This window comes from Moschus berezovskii, chromosome 10, assembly GCF_049115385.1.
Source record: "Moschus berezovskii isolate FMDL1 chromosome 10, NW_MosBer_1.0, whole genome shotgun sequence".
Lineage (NCBI taxonomy): Eukaryota > Metazoa > Chordata > Mammalia > Artiodactyla > Moschidae > Moschus > Moschus berezovskii.
Genome location: NC_142469.1, coordinates 53,530,324 through 53,553,009, shown reverse-complemented (window position 1 = coordinate 53,553,009; position 22,686 = coordinate 53,530,324).

Here is a 22,686-nt window from a genome sequence, read left to right as displayed (position 1 = left end):
CTCCCGCCCCCAACCCTTCCCAGCATCAGAGTCTTTTCCAGTGAGTCAACTCGTTGCATGAGGTGGCCAAAGTATTGCAGTCTCAGCTTTAGCATCAATCCTTCCAATGAACACCCAGGATTGATCTCCCTTAGAATGGACTGGTTGGATCTCCTTGCGGTACAAGGAACTCTCAAGAGTCTTCTCCAACACCACAGTTCAAAAGCATCAATTCTTCGGCGATCAGCTTTCTTCACAGTCCAACTCTCACATCCATACATTACCACGGGAAAAACCATAGCCTTGAATACAGGGACCTTTGTTGGCAAAGTAATGTCTCTGCTTTTTAATATATTATCAAGGTTGGTCATAACTTTCCTTCCAAGGAGTAAGCGTCTTTTAATTTCATGGCTGCAATCAGCACCTGCAGTGATTTTGGAGCCCAAAAAAATAAAGTCTGACACTGTTTCCACTGTTTTTCCATCTATTTCCCATGAAGTGATGGGACCAGATGCCATGATCTTTGTTTTCTGAATGTTGAGCTTCAAGCCAACCTTTTCACTCTCCTCTTTCACTTTGATCAAGAGGCTTTTGAGTTCCTCTTCACTTTCTGCCATAAGGGTAGTGTCATCAGCATATCTGAGATTATTGATATTTCTCCCAGCAATCTTGATTCCAGCTTGTGCTTCTTCCAGCCCAGCGTTCCTCATGATGTACTCTGCATATAAGTTAAATAAGCAAGGTGACAATATACAGCCTTGACGCACTCCTTTTCCTATTTGGAACCAGTCGGTTGTTCCATGTACAGTTCTGACTGTTGTTTCCTGACCTGCATACAGGTTTCTCAAGAGGCAGGTCAGGTGGTCTGGTATTCCCATCTCTTTAAGAATTCTCCACAGTTTACTGTGATCCACACAGTCAAAGGCTTTGGCATAGTCAATGAAGCAGAAATAGATGCTCTTCTGGAACTCTCTTGCTTTCTCCATGATCCAGCGGATGTTGGCAATTTGATCTCTGGTGCCTCTGCCTTTTCTAAAACCTGCTTGAACATCTGGGAGTTCACGGTTCACATATTGCTGAAGCCTGGCTTGGAGAATTTTGAGCATCACTTTGCTAGCGTATGAGATGAGTGCAATTGTGCTGTAGTTTGAGCATTCTTTGGCATTCCCTTTCTTTGGGATTGGAAGGAAGACTGACCTTTTCCAGTCCTGTGGCCACTGCTGAGTTATCCAAATGTGTTGGCATATTGAGTCCAGCACTTTCACAGCATCATCTTTCAAGATTTGAAATAGCTCAACTGGAATTCCATCACCTCCACTAGCTTTGTTAGTAGTGATGCTTTCTAAGGCCCACTTGACTTCACATTCCAAGATGTCTGGCTCTTGGTCAGTGATCACGTTATCGTGACTATCTTGGTTGTGAAGATCTTTTTTGTACAGTTCTTCTGTGTATTCTTGCCACCTCTTCTTAATATATTCTGCTTCTGTTAGGTCCATACCATTTCTGTCCTTTATCGAGCCCATCTTTGCATGAAATTTTCCCTTGGTATCTCTAATTTTCTTGAAAAGATCTCTTGTTTTTCCTAGGATTTGAAATAGCTCAACTGGAATTCCATCACCTCCACTAGCTTTGTTCTTAGTGATCCTTCCAAAGGCTGCCTTGACTTCACATTCCAGGATGTCTGGATCTAGGTGGGTGATCACACCATAGTGATTATCTGGTCATGAAGATATTTTTCGTATAGTCGTCTGTGTATCCTTGTCACCTGTTCTTAATATCTTCAGTTTCTTCTAGGTCCATATCATTTCTGTCCTTTATTAAGCCCATCTTTGCATGAAATGTTCCTTTGCTGTCTCTAATTTTCTTGAAGAGATCTCTAGTCTTTCCCTTTCTATTGTTTTCCTCTATTTCTTTGCACTGATCACTGAGGAAAGCTTTCTTGTCTCTCCTTGCTATTCTTTGAAGCTCTGCATTCAAACTTGGCTCAGATGGTAAATCATCTGCCTGCAATGGAGGAGACCCGGGTTCGATCCCTGGGTCAGGAAGATCCCCTGGAGAAGGAAATGGCAACCCACTCCAGTACTCATGCCTGGAAAATTCCATGTATGGAGAAGCCTGGTGGGCTACAGTCCATGGGGTCACAAAGAGTCAGACACGACTGAGCATCTTCACTTTCTTTCCTTTTCTCCTTTGCTTTTGGCTTCTCTTCATTTCGTAGCTATTTGTAAGGCCTCTTCAGACAGCCATTTTGTTTTTTTGCATTTCCTTTTCTGGGGGATGGTCTTGATGTCTGTCTCTTGTACATTGTCATGAACCTCCATCCATAGTTCATCAGGCATCTGCATATCAGATCTAGTCCCTTAAATCTATTTCTCACTTCCACTGTATAATCGTTAGGGTTTTGATTTAGGCAAGTAGCTAGGCAATGAAGAGGGTAAAAGCACCCCAGGTAGATGGAAAACCATAGATGAAAAACTGAATTTTTCCCTTTAAAGGAAACATCATTTCTGGTGATTTTTCACCGTTTCATTTCAGCAGGGTGAACTACATGATAAGATATGAAGGTCTTTCAGCATTGTTGTTTTTTTCTCTTGATCATTGGGTTAGCAATCCAGCATTAATTTGTTAATGACAGTGTTAAGACAAGCTTCTAATTAAATGGTGAGTGCTTTTAAGAATAGAATTAGGCAAACATTCTAAAATCCTAGGCATTATTACTTGGATTGACACAAAACAGAGATTTTTTTTCTTCAATGAAATTGCGGCAAGCCCTAAAATATGACTAATTCCAAACTTCTAAAAGTCAAAGCAGCATGAGGACTTCTAATGACTAAGCTGTAAGCTGCATATAGAACACCCACATATAGGCCAATTCACAGACATGAATTTTCTATTTTGTTCTGCTTTTAATTTTCAAAAATTTTAGTTTGTAGTCTTAGTGGTTTCAAACTGAAAACAACAATAACAAAAACAAACAACTTAATGATGAAATATTTTTTCCTTTTCAAATAAACTACCTAAATCTTCAAAAGATAAAATAATCTATTTCAAAACTCTAGAGGAACTTCCAGTATAGTCACATGCAAATAGTCTACTTCTAATAAAAACATTTTTGGTTTCTTAAGTATCAATACTCTATATTTTAGAAAGGTCTTTTATACACACAATGGCATGGCCTCATCAGTATTTCATGGAAGCTGACTTTAAGTCAGTATAAAATCACACAGAGATGAAACAAATTGAAAATGAGTCTGCCAAGCAGATTAAATTCCACTAAGGATGGAAAATGCCATACAATCATACTGAATATTGATTTGTACTTCATTCTTTGATTTTCACTTTTACTGAAAAGTCTGTGACTTAGATGTACATAAATATTTTCTTTACTATTTATAAGAGAGCAAGAATATTGCAGGAAATTCCCAATTATGTTGTTTGTACTGAAAGCTTTTGTTTTGAATTTTTTGTTTGTTTGCTTGGTTTTTAAATAGACTTTATTTTTTAGAGCAGTTTTAGGTTCACAGCAAAACTGAGCAGAAGATACAGAGATTTCCCATATACCCTAATATCTGCCACACATCCATAGAATCCCTTCTGATCAACATCCTTCACCAGAGTGCTTCATGAGTTACACTCCATGAACCTACACTGACATATTATTATCACTCAGAGACCATAGTTTATATTAGGGTTCATTCTTGTTATACATCCTGAGTTTAGACAAATGCACAGTAATATGGGCCGACTATTACAGTGCCAAACAGAGTAGATTCACTGCCCTAAAAACCCTGTGTGTCCTGCCTATTCAACCCACCCTCCCTGGTAAACTCTAGCAACAACTGACCTTTTTCCTGTCTCCATAGTTTTGCCTTTTCCAGAATATCATATGATTGGAATCATATATTATGTAGCCTTTTCATACTGAATTCTTTCACTTAGTAATATGCATTTAAGTTTTCCCCATGTCTCATTCTGGCTTGATAGCTCATTTCTCTTCAGTGCTGCATGATATTCCATTATCTGATGCAACTAAGCATATTTATTCACTCACCTAGTGAAGGACAACTGAGTTGCCTCCAAGTTTTAGCAATTATGAATAAAGCTGCTATAAACATTGGTGTGCAGATTTTTGCGTGGACATGTTTTCAGTTCCTTTGGATAAATAGCAAGGAGTATGATTGGTGAATTGTATGAAAAGAGTATGTTTAGTTTTCTAAGAAACTGTGAGCGAGGAAGTTTTAATTTTCTTTTTTTAAACTGAAAATGTCATTAAGCTACTTAGAGATATATTTTTAATCTTATGCTTTAGATATATTAGAAGTCACAATGAAAAGTGTTTCATACAATGATCATTTATGAAATAAAAATAAGCTTCAACTTTGGCAAAATTGTGTTACTTCATAATATTTTAGTAGTCACTAAATTCATATATTATGTGTTATGTACATATATATGTACATGAAAAATCCATATGTATAGTTTCATATACTGGGGATATGTATATGTATATCTACAAACACACATATATTATATATATATATATACATATATATACATATATATATACATATGCCATTTGTTATAAACAGGTATATGTAATTTAACCAGAACCATGAGAAAGTTAGTATTGTGTGAATTCTGAGGCACTTTTGACATGTTGTAGGAGTGATGTGGACTTTCTTGAGTTTTACACATTCATAAGTGAATGGTCTGTATCTCGTACCTTTGTTGGTTTTCTGTGAGCTGTAGTTTCTGGGAAATGAGCAGCTCTCATTCCTGTAACTCTTGTAACCCAGTCATTCATGTGCCCCCTTCATGAGGATTCAGTGTGGCTGTGGTGCTGTTATCCCTCTGATAGGAACTCTAACTCAGTGTAAAGCCCCTAAGATCTGTTACTTATTTTTATTTTATATTGTACTATATTTTATTTACAGTGTTGTGTTTGTTTCAGGTGTATAGCAAAGTGATACAGTCATATATATTATATATATATATATAATATATATATATGAATTAATAAAAGCAGTTTCCGTATTTTGATGGGGAGTTCGTGGTTTATAATATAAATGACATTATTTTGAGATAGGGATAACTTAGGTATGGCATTGGGTTTTTTTTTCTTTTTGCAGCTTGAGGCAGTTGTAAAATAACTTAATGTAGCTTTTTGCAACTGTGTATTCTGTAGTATTTTTTTTCATTTGGTGAAATTTTAACTGTTAATGTTTATGGCATTTTACTTTGTACCATTTATTAAATAAAAATTTGTGAAAAAATATATATATATTTGCTTTCTAGAATATCTAAGCAACTATTAAGTTGGGAGGATGGTAAATTCTAAAGTTGTGTGTGTACTAAGCCATGTCCCACACTTTGCGACCCCATGGACTGTAGCTTGCCAGCCTCCCCTCTCCCTGGGATTTCCCAGCCAAAAATACTGGAGTGCGTTGCCATTTACTCCTCTAGGGGATCCTCATGATCCAGGGATTGAACCCACATCTCCTGTGTCTCCTGCATTGCAGGTGTATTCTTTACCACTGAGCCATCATGGAAGCCCTAGATTCCAAAGTTACGAGTGCATAATTTTCATTGCATGCATTTCTTAGTATTAGAAATTTTTTACTATTCTGTATGCTGCTAAGTCACTTCAGTCCTGTCTGACTCTGTGTGACCCCATATATGGCAGCCCACCAGCCCCCCCCCATCCCTGGGATTCTCCAGGCAAGAACACTGGAGTGGGGTGCCATTTCCTTCTCCAATGCAAGAAAGTGAAAAGTGAAAGTAAAGTCGCTCAGTCGTGTCTGACCCTCAGCGACCCCATGGACTGCTGCCTTCCAGGCTCTTCCGTCCATGAGATTTTCCAGGCACGAGTACTGGAGTGGGGTGCCATTGTCTTCTCTGACTCTTTTGTATAGCCTGATATATATTTTACATATTACTTTGAAATGTAATAATGTAACACTTTTAAAGGAACTATCATTTATATATATACATATATATTTAAAAAGTCAAAGACTAGTATATAGTATGGGAGCTGAAGAGACCTTACCTAAATTCCTGGATGATCCTTTGTAACAATCTCATATTTAACTTCACAAACAAGACAGAGAAGATAGACAGAGAGTCAATAACAGGGTAGAAATTAAGGTTTGCCTCTCCTTTCTCCATACATTCTGGAGGCAATGAAACTTGGCTAGGGAAGCATTTCCCTTTCTTTTGCTCAGTGGCAGAATGTTGTATTGAAAGAGTTAGGTATACCTAATGGAGCATTCTGAAAGAGATGGGAATCCCAGACCACCTGACCTGCCTCTTGAGAAACCTGTATGCAGGTCAGAAAGCAACAGTTAGAACTGGACATGGAACAAGAAACTGGTTCCAAATAGGAAAAGGAGTACATCAAGGCTGTATATTGTCACCCTGCTTATTTAACTTATATGCAGAGTACATCATGAGGAACGCTGGGCTGGAAGAAGCACAAGCTGGAATCAAGATTGCCGGGAGAAATATCAATAACCTCAGATATGCAGATGACACCACCCTTATGGCAGAAAGTGAAGAGGAACTCAAAGGCCTCTTGATGAAAGTGAAAGAGGAGAGTGAAAAGTTTGGCTTGAAGCTCAACATTCAGAAAACGAAGAATATGGCATCTGGTCCCATCACTTCATGGGAAATAGATGGGGAAACAGTGGAAACAGTGTCAGACTTTAATTTTTGGGCTCCAAAATCACTGCGGATGCTGATTGCAGCCATGAAATTAAAAGACGCTTACTCCTTGGAAGGAAAGTTATGACCAATCTAGATAGGATATTGAAAAGCAGAGACATTACTTTGCCAAAAAAGGTCCATCTAGTCAAGGCTATGGATTTTCCTGTGGTCATGTATGGATGTGAGAGTTGGACTGTGAAGAAAGCTGATCGCCGAAGAATTGATGCTTTTGAACTGTGGTGCTGGAGAAGACTCTTGAGAGTCCCTTGGACTGCAAGGAGATCCAACCAGTCCATTCTAGAGGAGATCAATCCTGGGTGTTCATTGGAAGGACTGATGCTAAAGCTGAAACTGCAATACTTTGGCCACCTCATGCGACGAGTTGACTCACTGGAAAAGACTCTGATGCTGGGAGGGATTGGGGGTGGGAGGAGATGGGGACGACAGAGAATGAGATGGCTGGATAGCATCACCAACTCGATGGGCATGAGTTTGAGTGAACTCCCGGTGTTGGTGATGGACAGGGAGGCCTGGCGTGCTGTGATTCATGGGGTTGCAAAGAGTCGGACACGACTGAGCGACTGAACTGAACTGAACTGAACTGAATGTCTTTCTGAAATCTATTCATTTACTAGCTGCGTGTCCTTTGGTACCTAATTACTCTCAGTATCAGTTTCTTTACACATAAAGTCTAGATAAAAACACTAATTACTGCTATAATTAAACAAAGTAATGTAGATAAAGCATCTGGAATACAGTAATATTTAATAAATGTATTTTATCTGGTATTAAATATAATGAAATATCATTTGTGACATGAGAACATTCTTAAAATAAATGTACTATGTCTTTTTGTCATCAGGACATCCTTTACTCTAGGATTTCTATCTCTACATCTTTTTTTCTGATTTTTTTCTCCAGTGAGAAAGAATACAGCGAGATTGTTATTTTTGGAGACTTGGTTTAGGCATACACACACAAAGTTATGTGAAATTTCTTCCCAGAGATTTAAGGGAAAGATACACTAGAAAGCAGTATATTGCCACTAGATGTCCTGAACCTGGCTCATTCTCTTTCTCTTCCTGCCCCTGGAATATGTGTAATCACAGCAGTGTCTGTAGTTTGATTCATAAGATGAGACATCAGGATGACTATCATATTTACTTCAGCACCTTTTCTGGAAGGTCTGCTTGTTCTTTATTCTGTTGATGCATTAACTGCTTGCTGTATAACACTGCATATTTTAATGTCTATCCTGTGTCCTAGAGATTTTAGGAGTCACATCCCAAGTTCTATCACTTTGTTATTATACGAAAAATGCCTACATTTTACTGGTAACTTTGTGTGGATAAAATGGAAATTGACTAATAATTCTCATACCAAATGCTGTGCACTCAGTCTTTGCACTGTTTCAGTAAAATTGAATTATTTTTAATAATTAAAAACATGGAGATTTTACATGAAAAATGAAGGAGCCACAATCACACAAAGCGACAATGACCCAAAGCCAGAGGCATCTGCCCTTCTGGAGAAAGCATATGCTGTGCTGCTCACCATTACACCACCTGGTCCTTTCCCTCATTTATGCTACTTCCTGGTGGGGCATTTGAGTTTATGATCATTGACGTAGACAATTCAGTCAATTCAGTATAGAGAACATTTTGCTTAATTAGGTTTGTAAAATTGCTTAATGGTTTTTGAGAACTACATAAAAATACTCAGCACCCATAGAGCAAAGATAAGTAAGTTCGTAAATCTAGATGTATTCTCAGAAAGCTTAGTTTTAAAAGCCACATGGTACTTAGGATATTCCCTACATATCTCATATTCACTTTAGCATATGAAGGTTCCCAAAGCCAAAGTAACTCCCAGCAACAAGATTGTGTAACTGCTGTGAGATAATCATTCTCATTATCTCAATCTAGTATGGTTAATCTTTGTTACAGTACATTTATGAAGAAAGAGTTAAAGTTGCTTTGAATTGGTATAGCTAGGGAATAGAGAAAAGAGATTAGTAAAAAAGATTACCTAACTGATAAAGGAATTGAAGTATTGTCTTTATCACATATATTTCCCTACTTTCAAGACTGTCTGTACTATTTAGATTAATAAAAACCTCTTTGAATGTACAATAGTTGCCTTTATATTAAACAAAATCAACCTCATTTTTAATTACCTAATAGTGATCCCAACTTTAACAGGGTTCCCAAAATAAGATTTTTATTGCTATTCAGTTTTTATTTACTTTTAACTTTGAAAGTTTACTGATGGAGACCTTGGATTTGTGTTTTATGAAGCAGCAGCTACATTTTGGTTTTGACATTATTAATCCATAAAAGATTATAAATTAACTATGAATTATTAATTATAAATTAACTATAAGCTCCACAGTAGGCTTCATGATAGGCAACTAATCAGTCATTATTATTTTGTAAATTTTATAACCTGAAAATTGTGCTAATAAAATATGCTATCCATACTTCATAAATTTAATTAAAATATTATTTGTTGTGCATATACAAATTTGCATGCACATACACATATACATAAAAACTTTCATATTATTATATGTAGAAAAATAGTTGATTGGAATGACATGTAGCTTAATTTGAAAGTTGTTTATATATCAGATATTCAATTCTTCCTAGAAGAGTCATGGAATTTCTGATGTTTATTTTATAATTCTTCTATTAACGATAGTACAATTTTATTATTTTTATTTTATTGGTTCTAATATTTCTTTTTAAGGCTTCTCAAGTGGCACAGTGGTAAAGAATCCACCTGCCAATGCAGGACACTCAAAAAATGCAGGTTCAATTACTGGGTCAGGAAGATCCCCTGAAGTAGAAAATGGTAACCCACTACAGGATTCTTGCCTGGAAAATTCCATGGAAATAGGAGCCTGTCAGGATACAGTGCAGAGTGGGGCAAAGAGTCTGACATGACTGAGTGATTAAGCACAAATTTTATTTTAAATGTATTCATAGGGTTGAAGTGTCATTACATATGATCTATGACTTCCTATGAGTGTTTTAAAACTGTTTATAAAATTTATGTTGAGAATCATAGCTATTAAGTGTTTAAAATCTATTTTAAAACTCAACTCTTAAGCTGACTCCTTGGTATAACAGCTGATATTCTTGTGTTTTTTTAAGAGACACTGTTGAAATCTATACAGAATAATAATTTTCTTTTCTTCTTTTAAACATTCATATTGATTGCTACCTTTTCTCCTCCATTTGTATGAACTATTTTAGTAGTTAATGCTATTTCAAACAGTCTTTATTGTTCAGTCACTCAGTCATGTCCAACTCTTTGCAAGGCTATGGGCTGCAAAATGCCAGGCTTCCCTGTCCACTATCTCGCTGAGCTTGCTCAAACTCCTATCCGTTGAGTCAGTGATACCATACAACCATCTCGTCCTCTGTTGTCCCCTTGTTTTCTTGCCTTCAATCTTTCCCAGTATCAGGGTCTTTTCCAATCAGTAGGCTCTTCGTATCAGGTGGCCAAAGTATTGGAGCTTCAGAATCAGTCCTTCCAACGAATATTTAGTGTTGATTTCTTCTAGGATTGACTGGTTTGGTATTTTGCAGTTCAAGGGACTTTCAAGAATCTTGTCCAATACCACAGTTCAAAAGCATCAATTCTTTGGCAATCACTCAGACTTCTTTATGGTCCAATTCTCACATCCATACGTGGAAAAGCCATAGCATTGCCTATACAGACCTTTGGTGGCAAAGTAATGTCTCTGCTTTTTAATACACTGTCTAGGTTTGTCATAGCTTTTCTTCCAAGGAGTAAGCATCTTTTAATTTCATGGCTGCAGTCACCATCCACAGTGATATTGGAGCCCCCAAAATAAATCTTGTCACTGTTTCCATTGTTTCCCCATCTATTTGCCATGAAGTGATGGAACTGGATGCCATGATATCAGTTTCTTGAATGTTGAGTTTTAAGCCAGCCTTTTCACTTTCCTCTTTAAACCTTCATCAAGAGGCTTTTTAGGTGCTCTTCTCTTTCTGTCATTAGGGTGGTATCATCTGCATATCTGAGGTTATTGATATTTCTCCCAGCAATATTTATTCCAGCTTCTTCTTCATCCAGCCGGACATTTCACATGATGTACCCTGCATAGAAGTTAAATAAACAGGGTGACAATATACAGCCTTGACATATTCCTTTCCCAATTTTGAACCAGTCCACTGTTCCATATTTGGTTCTGTTGCTTCTTGACCTACAAACAAGTTTATCAGGAAGCAGGTAAGGTGGTGTTTTATTCATATCTCTTTAAGAATTTTCCAGTTTGTTGTGATCCACAAAGTCTAAGCCTTTAGTGTAGTCAATGAAGCAAATTTTTTCTGGAATTCTCTTCCTTTTCTATGATCCTGCTGATATTGGTAATTTGATCTCTGGTTCCTCTGTCTTTCTAAATCCAGTTTGTACATCTGGAAATTCTCATTCACATACTATTGACGCCTAGATTGGAGAATTTTGACCATTACCTTGCTAGAATGTGAAATAAGTGCTTTTGTGTGGTAGTTTATACATTCTTTGGCATTGCCCTTCTTTGGAACTGGCACAAAAACTGACCTTTTCCAGTCCTGTGGCCTGGTTTCCCAAACTGGTTTCCCGGGTTTCCCAACTGGTTTCCCTGCTGAGTTTCCCAAATTTGCTGGCATATTGAGTGCAGCACTCTAACAGCATTATCTTTTAGGATTTGAAATGGCTCAGCTGGAATTCCATCACCTCCATTAGCTTTGTTTGTAGTGATGCTTCCTTATGCCCATTTGACTTCACACTGTAGGATATCTGGCTCTAGGTGAGTGATCATCATGGTTACCCAGGTCATTAAGGTCTTTTTTGTATAGTTCTTCTGTGTGTTTTTGCCACCTCTTCTTAATATCTTCTGCTTCTCTTAGGTCCATACCATTTCTGTCCTTACTCTATCCATCATTGCATGAAATGTTCCCTTGTTCGCTCTAATTTTCTTGAAGAGATCTCTAGGTTTTCACATTCTGTAGTTTTCTCCATTTCTTTGCACTGTTCTATTTTAAATGCTATTTCAAACAGTAGTAATAGTATAAAATCTTTTTCTTATTTATGTGCCATTTTAAAATTATCTGTAATTTTATTCAACATAAAGTGTATTTTTTAAATAGCTATATTTGGTGAATTTTATTAAATTTATTTTTGGAGGGATCAGAAATATTATTTGAAAAAGGTAAAATATTTTCAGGTGGTTGGTTTTTCCTCTTGATACATTTAATAATAATTATAAATTACCACAGTATAATTACAAAAAACAATCTATGTATATCCTGCTAGCTGAAATGGTTGAGTTTAATAGCCTAAAATAGATACTATTTATGGAAATTGCTTAGGGATGTTTAAAAAGCAGATATTCTATCTGGGAGGATTTAGAATTTGATTCAAAAACAAATTTTTATCTGAATAATTCAGACCAGCAACATTACTAATTTAGAAATTAACTTATTTATCCAGAGGGAAAACATGTGATAAAATCTCCCACCACAGAATTTATGCTAATTTTGTTACATTTCTAAGGTTTTTACTTGTTAACTGATCACTGTCATTCTGTCAGTCCTTTACTTGGCTTTTGAAAGTTTATGGAGTTGTAGATTATATGCTCTATGAAAAAATCAAATGATATTACTTTTTAATGAATTTTGTATTTATTTTTATTTTTCTTGTGATAGTACTGGATATAACCAAATATCTTTCATTTGCATTTCTCTAGCATAAATTTTATACTTAATCTTTAACATCCAATTTATTCTGCTGCTGCTGCTGCTAAGTCACTTCAGTCGTGTCAGACCCTGTGTGACCCCATAGACGGAAGCCCACTAGGCTCCCCCGTCCCTGGGATTTTCCAGGCAAGAACACTGGAGTGGGTTGCCATTTCCTTCTCCAATGTGTGAAAGTGAAAAGTGAAAGTGAAGTCGCTCAGTCCTGTCCGACCCTTAGCGACCCCACGGACTGCAGCCTACCAGGCTCCTCCATCCAATTTATTCTAAGTGGGTAGATAATATGTGGATTTGTTTCACATATCCGGTGAGGCATTATTTGTTTCATAATTTATGAAGCCTTGTCTTTCAATGCTGATTTTATTCCTTTTACATATTTGATAAAAACTGATGTTTTTAGCTCACATTTGTTATGATATAATTTATATGTCTGTTTTTACATATAGTTTACATTTACTTGGTATGCTTTAAGTTTCTTATCTTACTAAGTATGCTAGTAATAGTACAATTTATCCTAAATTTTTTATTAATAGTGTTACAACAAAAAGTTTTCTTGAGTCTCTATGGCAGAAATCAAGATATTAAACAAGAGAATTTTTCCCTTACTCATATCTTATTTTCTGTTTTTATTAGCATAATATGAGATTTCAGATTCATTATTACTGTTTTTATGTTCTTATTGTTGAATTTCTTAGTTTGAAAGTTATTTATTAAATTTTCAACACATTTAAAAATTATCATCTAGTGTCTGTGGTTTCTCAAGAGGCAGGTCAGGTGGTCTGGTATTCCCATCTCTTTCAGAATTTTCCACAGTTTATTGTGATCCACACAGTCAAAGGCTTTGGCATAGTCAATGAAGCAGAAATAGATGTTTTTCTGGAACTCTCTTGCTTTCTCCATGATCCATCGGATGTTGTCAATTTGATCTCTGGTGCCTCTGCCTTTTCTAAAACCTGCTTGAACATCTGGGAGTTCACGGTTCACATATTGCTGAAGCCTGGCTTGGAGAATTTTGAGCATGACTTTACTAGCGTGTGAGATGAGTGCAATTGTGCAGTAGTTTGAGCATTCTTTGGCATTCCCTTTCTTTGGGATTGGAAGGAAGACTGACCTTTTCCAGTCTTGTGGCCATTGGTGAGTTATCCAAATGTGTTGGCATATTAAGTGCAGCACTTTCACAGCATCATCTGTCAAGATTTGAAATAGCTCAACTGGAATTCCATCACCTCCACTAGCTTTGTTCGTAGTGATGCTTTTTGAGGCCCATTTGACTTCACATTCCAAGATGTCTGGCTGTAGGTCAGTGATCACGTTATTGTGATTATCTTGCTCACGAAGATCTTTTTTGTACAGTTCTTCTGTGTATTCTTGCCACCTCTTCTTAATATATTCTGCTTCTGTTAGGTCCATACCATTTCTGTCTTTTATCGAGCCCATCTTTGCATGAAAAGTTCTCTTGGAATCTCTAATTTTCTTGAAGAGGTCTCTTGTTTTTCCTATTCTGTTGCTTTCCTCTATTTCTTTAAATTGATCGCTGAGGAAGGCTTTCTTATCTCTCCTTGCTATTCTTTGGAACTCTGCATTCAGATGCTTATATCTTTCCTTTTCTCCTTTGCTTTTCGCTTCTCTTCTTTTGTAAGGCCTCCTCAGACAGCCATTTTGCTTTTTTGCATTTATTTTCCATGGGGGGGATGGTCTTGGTTCCTGTCTCCTGTACAATGTCATGAACCTTTATCCAGAGTTCATCAGGCACTCTATCTATCAGATCTAGTCCCTTAAATCTTTTTCTCACTTCCACTGTATAATCATAAGGAATTTGATTTAGGTCATATCTGAATGGTCTTTTCCAGTGACTGAACTCGTGGCATGAGGTCACGGAGAGTCGGACATGACTGAGCGACTGAACTGAACTGAACTGAACTGAACTGAATGGTCTAGTGGTTTTCCCTACTGTCTTCAATTTAAGTCTGAATTTGGCAATAAGGAGTTCATGATCTGAGCCACAGTCAGCTCCTGGTCTTGTTTTTGCTAACTGTATACAGCTTCTCCATCTTTGGCTGCAAAGAATATAATCAATCTGATTTCGGTATTGACCATCTGGTGATGTCCATATGTAGAGTCTTCTCTTGTGTTGTTGAAAGAGGGTGTTTGCTATGACCAGTGTGTTCTCTTGGCAAAACTCTATTAGCCTTTGCCCTGCTTCATTCCGTGCTCCAAGGCCAAATTTGCCTGTTACTCCAGGTGTTTCTTGACTTCCTACTTTTGCATTACAGTCCCCTAAAACAAAAAAGACATCTTTTTTGGGTGTTAGTTCTAAAAGGTCTTGTAGGTCTTCATAGAACCATTCAACTTTGGCTTCTTCAGCTTTAGTGGTTGGGGTATAGGCTTGGATTCCTGTAATATTGAATGGTTTGCCTTGGATACGAACAGAAATCATTCTGTCGTTTTTAAGATTGCATCCAAGTACTGCATTTCCGATGTCAAGGTTGTATATTGTCGCCCTGCTTATTTAACTTATATGCAGAGTACATCATGAGGAATGCTGCACTGGAAGAAGCACAAGCTGGAATCAAGATTGCTGGGAGAAATATCAATAACCTCAGATATACAGGTGACACCACCCTTATGGAAGAAAGTGAAGAGGAACTCAAAAGCCTCTTGATGAAAGTGAAAGAGGAGAGTGCAAAGGTTGGCTTGAAGCTCAACATTCAGAAAACAAAGATCATGGCATCTGGTCCCATCAGTTCAGTTAAGTTCAGTTCAGTCGCTCAGTCATGTCTGACTCTCCTAGATGGGGTAACAGTGGAAAGAGTGTCAGACTATTTTTGGACTCCAAAATCACTGTGGATGCTGATTGTAGCCATGAAATTAAAAGACGCTTACTCCTTGGAAGGAAAGTTATGACCAACCTAGATAGTATATTAAAAAGCAGAGACATTACTTTGCCAACCAAGGTCCGTCTAGTCAAGGCTATGGTTTTTCCCGTGGTCATGTATGGATGTGAGAGTTGGACTGTGAAGAAAGCTGATCGCCGAAGAATTGATGCTTCTGAACTGTGGTGCTGGAGAAGACTCTTGAGAGTCCCTTGGACTGCAAGGAGATCCAACCAGTACATTCTAAAGGAGATCAATCCTGGATGTTCACTGGAGGGACTGATGCTAAAGCTGAAACTGCAATACTTTGGCCACCTCATGCGACAAGCTGACTCACTGGAAAAGACTGATGCTGGGAAGGATTGGGGGCGGGAGGAGACGGGGACGACAGAGAATGAGATGGCTGGATGGCATCACCGACTTGATGGACATGAGTTTGAGTGAACTCCGGGAGTTGGTGATGGACAGGGAGGCCTAGCGTGCTGTGATTCATGGGGTCGCAAAGAGTCGGACACGACTGAGTGACTGAACTGAACTGAGTGTCCGTGGTTAAAAAAAAAATTTACAAAACCCTCCACACTTCTTGATAATCCATGGTTCCCCGGTTTTTTCTCATTTGGCTCACATCTGCATAATCATAGGTAAACACATAATCAGAGTTAAGGTTGGTTACTTTCTGAATTGTGAAATGAAAATGTCTCCTGTCATATCAATAAACAAGCAATATCGCAGCAATCAGCAATTTCTGGTCTCCAAATGTGAAAGAGGGCTCCCCAAACTGGGATCCAACAGATGCTGCCACCTTCCACAGTGATTACTGAGGAGTTAAAGGAATGCAAGAAGCAAGGTGAACAAGGAAATAGGATTTGGCCCCAGAGAGCTGAGTTCCAAATGAAAGAAATGAATTCAGTGAGTCCAGAGGCTTGCATTTTCCCATATACAGAATGCTATGTTCTTTAACTTGATATCTGATCTTTGATGTTCAGGCTGCCTGCTTCCATTGTTGAAAACTTGTATACAGCCCGAGTTCCCCTCCTGCCTCCTTGGAGCAGTTTTCTCAGAGTTGCCGAGGTGCTGTCTCCTGGTTCAGAATCCTTCCCACCAAATAGAATAACTCTACTTTCAGGTTGTGATTATATTTTTCAGTCTACAGACTCTTAATTACATCATTTTTTTGAAACATAAATATCTATAACAATGATTTTTATTTCACATAAATCACTTCAAAACTAAACGCTTTGAATTAACAATATTTTAACTCATGATTCTGTAGGGGCATTTCTTCAGTTCTGGGCCATTCTCAGGTAATTTAGGCTGGTCCTGCTCAGTTGGTTAGTCTTAGGTGGCCTTCGTCACAGGACCTGCAGTTGGTTGACTGCAGGCTGTGGCCAAGTGTGATGGGGACCATTGTCTTTCCTCCCCAGAAGGCTAGCCCATACTTCTTAAGGACAGCTGGGTTTCAAGAGAGGATAAGCTCTAAAGCACAATTAATTTTTAAGAGCTTGAATCTTATTTGCTGATGTCTCATTGGAAAGCAAACAGAGTTAGACTGAGAGGTCTCTCAAAAGTTCTCTAACCAGGAGAGGGATGAAGGGATAGGAAAAATTGCTGGCAATTGCACCCTACCCAAAAGATTTCAGACTCGATTACTTCCTTTTATTTTACCGTATTTGTATAAACCAAAATATGTTTATCCTTTCTTCCTGCCATTTTTCTTTCTTTATTTCTCCAATTTCTGCTTATAGTCTCTTGAATTTATCTAATTGCCTTATCTTGGATGTGTTAATATAGTGATAGTGTGTTGTTGAAATTTCCTCACTGTTTACCTAGTTGCTGTTTTAGCACGCTCCTCAGATCTTAAGCTGGAGGGCCTGTGGAAATAAATTTGCATTTCCTGTACAACAATTTAACAGAATGACTCTAATAGCAAGGGAATCATAGCTCTGGGCAGTTCCAGCAGAGGAATTTCATTTTTGCACAGCTTATTCTCTGTGTTAATGAGGTAGTTGCCCTGGAAGCAAGTTTTCTGCATTTAGTTTTATGATTGACCTGGCTTTCTTGCCAGCTACCCTTGTGTCTGTTTTATAGAGAAGCCCAACTTTCTTTTGGGTGCATTAGGAAAAACCCCAATCACATTCAGCCGAATTTGAATGTTTCTGATAGTCTGTATGTAGAATAATTCCAATTGTGGGCTCTGTGTGGCCTGTGCTCTACTCGTGCTTCCAGGTATATGCACTGTAAGTTAGAAGTTAGTATGATCCCACCAGGGATCATAGTATACTATGCTACCCTGGATGACACACAGTATTTATAGAAAATACAGTTACATATTGATTCTATTTGTCTCCACTCCAGACCTATCTGCAGCATGCTGGTATATACTGCAGTGCTTCCTTGGACGAGGTTCTCTTATTTTATATTTTCTTCTTAAATGATATCATCCATATCTGTGGCTTTATCATCCATAGTTAAATCAATCATAAATTATTATATACATTCACTATACTTTCTACAATTAAAGGCCTGACAACTTGGCCTGTACTCTGTTTGTTTTTTTTTTTTTTAACTATCATTGTCTGACTGTTTAGGACTCTACTTGTTCCCCATTTCTTCTATACCCTCTTCCCCATATTCATATGAAAGGGAAAGGGTAGTTCAAGGCACCAGGGTTTTCATTTTGAATTTCATTTTTCTTGCACAAACAGTAGCTTAAAGTCCACTAAATCCTTGGCACTCACCTCTTCTCTTTGATGCTTCATATGTAACCCATTACTGAGGAATAAATTTTTAGACAGCAAATGTAGGACTCTTGAGACCTTGGTTCTTTCTTTTTTGTCAATTTCAATGCATTTCTTCTCAAGTAAGCATCTCACTTCATTAACTGAAAGCTGTACTCTTTGTTCCAGTTTCCAGGCATTCAGAGGAATGTCCCTCTGGTCTGGTAAGTAATAAAACTTTCAGGCCCAGGACAGAACAACAATTAACTGCTGCCTAGCTTATCAAGAAGAATACCAGGTGGACCATTAACTCTTAGCCCACACATCTGGTCCCTAAATAATGGCCTGGGGTCTTGGGTGGGCCACAGGAAGGATCATAGGATGGCAACTCAATGTCTGAGAAAACTTACAAACTGGAGATCAAAAAAACCATAAAGATGCCAAATTAGGTATTGTAATCTTCAAACTGATTGGTAAAAAATGGTCATGAGCCAACCAAATGTGTAAAAATCAATACTTGTAAAGATACAAACTGCTGTAATTGCCACATTTTTGGGTGTATTTCACCCCCTCTCAGGGTCTATGCCGAGAGCAGTACAACTTCTCTTTCTCTGAAATGATCTCTGCTTGCCTGCTACTGTGAGTGTTTGAGTGTTCATGAAGTTCAGTCTTCATCTCCACAAATAAGAACTTGGATTCCCATTTCATCACAATATTCTGTTGATCTTTATGTGCTAAGTGTTTAATAAATTTCTCCAGGTTTCTTCACGTTCATAACTCTAACACAAATAAGTTCTACTCCCTTTGGTATTTCAATAGTTTCCAAGCTGCTTTCCTTGAACTCTATGTTTATCCTCCTTCCATTTGTATTTGTTCCCGTTAGGTTTATTCTCAACACTTTAGCTGCAGGGATCCTAGTAAAGAGAAGCCAGATCATGTTAGTCTTCTGCTTACAATTCTCCAATACTCCACAGAGTAAAACATCTATTTACTCCACAGAGTAAAACTATTCAGAGTAAAACATCACCAATGAAGGGAATGCACATGATTGACTCCAAATTACTTTTCTGAATGCATCATCTATTGCTTCTCTCTTGTTCCCTAGGCTCCAACCACACTGTCCTCTTTGCTGTCCCTTGAACACACCAGTCATGCTCCTGTCTTAAAGTTTTAATGCATTCTTCCCACCTGGTTGGAATTCTCAGTCAGACCGTGATAGTTTTAAAACATGAAAAGTAAGTATGTGCCAAGTGGTCAGGTGTTCACCTGTAGGAAGGATAATGAATATTCACAGGACCTCTTCCCTGGCCATCTCCAGGCTTTATAGAGCCATTTCTTTTCAGTTAGGACTTCACTAGCCATTTTCTAAAACTACAACTCTCCCAACACCATAATTCTTTTCCTCTTTCCCCATTATATTTTAGCTTTTTCCAACAAATTTTACTGGGAAGGTTGGTGTTTTTCTGCCTTGTTCACAGTTCACAGTCATCTACAACTGTTCTTGGAATAGATATGTGGCTCAGTGAATATTTCTTTGAATTCAGCTTGTTGGAAAGAAAGAATAACAGAAAGTAAATGAGCAAATAGTGAAGTATAAATTTAATTTGGACCTAAACAGATGTAGCTTTAAATTCCAGGCCTATTACTTTGAGATTGTAGATAAATGATGACCTAGGGTTCAGTTTCCCTAGGAAAATAATTATAACACTTTTTAACAGGATCATTGTAATGACTAAATGATGCTATGTTATAATATCCTTATCATAGTGCCAAGGAGTTAGTAAGTGGTCAAAATTATCGGCATTTTTAATATCGGAGAAGGAAATGGCAACCCATTCCAGTGTTCTTGCCTGGAGAATCCCAGGGACAGGGGAGCTTGGTAGGCTGCCGTCTATGGGGTAGCACAGAGTCGGACATGACTGAAGTGACTTAGCAGCAGCATGGACTTAATGTAAATATGCTTAACCTAATTTTTGTGTCTACTATCATGTGTTTTGTTAAAGCTACTAAATTGAAAAATGTGGTCATTTTCTAAAACACATCAGCTTTTAAAAATTGTACAATACCAAACAATTTTTCTCAAATTTTGAAATATATAATTTCTTTTCCTATGGATATATTTTTAAGTAACAATATCTCTTGTTTTATTGAAGCTCGTAGCCTACAAAATATGAGTGATATGTTCCTTCATGTAATTCTGTCAAGTTTTCTTGTAGTCAACTTTTAACTTTCTTTGCACGTACTTCAATAGGGTCTCATTATATAAATTTCAAGTTCTCTTGCAAGGAATATTATGCTTCTTTGACTACCAGAAATCAATGTTCTAGAATTTTTAAAAAATTGCTAGGTATAGATATATATAAGGGTGAAGAAAGAAAATAGTAAATATAAATATTTAAATATTAAGTATTCATTTATTTCAATATAAGTATTGATTATTTAATTTATATTATTTAAATTCTAGATAAGCAAAATATAGCTTTTTGAACACCAGAAAAAAAAAAGTCATTTGTGCAGTAACATTCTCATATTTGCACAAAGGACAGATGTAACAAATATATAATTTTCATTATGTGAAAAACTGTACTAGTCTACTACCATAACAAATGTGCAAAATTCATGTAATATATCACTCTTAATGAACAGGTTTTCCTTAGCTATTTTTTTTTTCTATTCTCAATCTTCAACATAAAATTAAAACTGATTTGTTCTTAATAATGCACATTAATACAGAGAAAAATAAATACATGAACAAAGATAGACAGTAAAATAATATTTTAGAAGATATTTTTCTAGAATATAATAGTTTGCATTTGATCTTTAAAATAACATCTCAACAATGAGATATAGATTTCTTTCTTGGCTTTGAGCTGTACACTTGAGTGACCTATTTTACTCTTCCTCATACCATAGAAGTTTTGAGGAAGTTTACTTTGATCGGTTTTTCTTTGTATATTCTTTTTTTAAAAATAGACCTGAATTTTTCAGTATCTTTTCTTGCCTTTGTAATTCTCTAATAATTATCTTTTATATTCTTTGATTTTTTCTTTACTAAAGGAAACAAAGGAGGAAAATATTTTCTGCTCCATTTTTATATATGCTATTTTCTTAATTGACATTTTATTTTCAGTTAGAGCCTGTTATACCTAGTTCAAGATCTTCAGCATCTAGGATCTGGGACAGGAATGAAGAATGAAAACTGCAAAAGCTAGAACATGGAATGATTCCTAGATAGAAAAAGACATATGAATAAAGGCACATCTTTCAAAAGTTTTGGATACATTCAGTTCAGTTCAGTTCAGTCGCTCAGTTGCGTCCCACTCTTTGCAAACCTCATGGACTACACAGCACATCAGGCTTCCTTGTCCATTACAAGTTCCCAGAGTTTACTCAAACTCATGTCCATTGAGTCAGTGATGCCATCCAACCATCTCATCCTCTGTCATACACTTCTCCTGCCTTCAATCTTTCACAGCATCAGGGTCTTTTCCAATTGGCTCTTCGTATCAGGTGGCCAAAGTATTGGAGTTTCAGCATCAGTCCTTCCAATGAATATTCAGGACTGATTTCCTTTAAGATGGACTGGTTGGCTCTCCTTGCAGTCCAAGGGAATCTCAATTGAGAGTTGAGTCTCAAGAAGAAGACTCAAGATTCGAGTCTTCTCCAACACCAAAGTTCAAAAGCATCAATTCTTTGGTGCTCAGCTTTCTTTATAGTCCAAATCTCACATCCATACTTGACTGCTCGAAAAACCACAGCCTTGACTAGATGGACCTTTGTTGGCAAAGTAATGTCTCTGCTTTTTAATATGCTGTCTAGGGTGGTCAAAACTTTTCTTCCAAGGAGTAAGCATCTTTTAATTTCATGTCTGCACTCACCATCTGCAGTGATTTTGGAGCCCCTGAAAATAAAGTCTGCCACTGTTTCCACTGTTTCCCCATCTATTTTCTATGAAATGATGGGACCAGATGCCATGATCTTAGTTTTCTGAATGGTGAGTTTCAAGCCAACTTTTTCACTCTCCTCTTTCACTTTCATCAAGAGGCTCTTTAGTTCTTCTCCACTTTCTGCCATAAGGGTGGTGTCATCTGCATATCTGAGGTTATTGATATTTCTCCTAGCAATCTTGATTCCAACTTGTGCTTCATCCAGCCCAGCGTTTCTTGTGATGTACTCTGCATATAAGGTAAATAAGCAGTGTGACAATAAACAGCCTTTACATACTCCTTTCCTGATTTGGAACCAATCTGTTGTTCCATGTCTGTTGCTTCCTGACCTGTATACAGGTTTCTCAAGAGGCAGATCAGGTGGTCTGGTATTCCCATCGCTTTAGGAATTTCCCACAGTTTATGGTGATCCACACAGTTGGACTGTGAAGAAAGCTGATCGCCAAAGAATTGATGCTTTTGAACTGTGGTGCTGGAGAAGACTCTTGAGAGTCCCTTGGACTGCAAGGAGATCCAACCAGTCTATTCTAAAGGAGATCAATCCTGGGTGTTCATTGGAAGGACTGATGCTGAAGCTTAAACTCCAATACTTTGGCCACCTCATGCGTCGAGCTGACTCACTGGAAAAAAGTATGATGCTAGGAAGAATTGGGGGTGAGAGGAGACGGGGACGACAGAGAATGAGATGGCTGGATGGCATCAC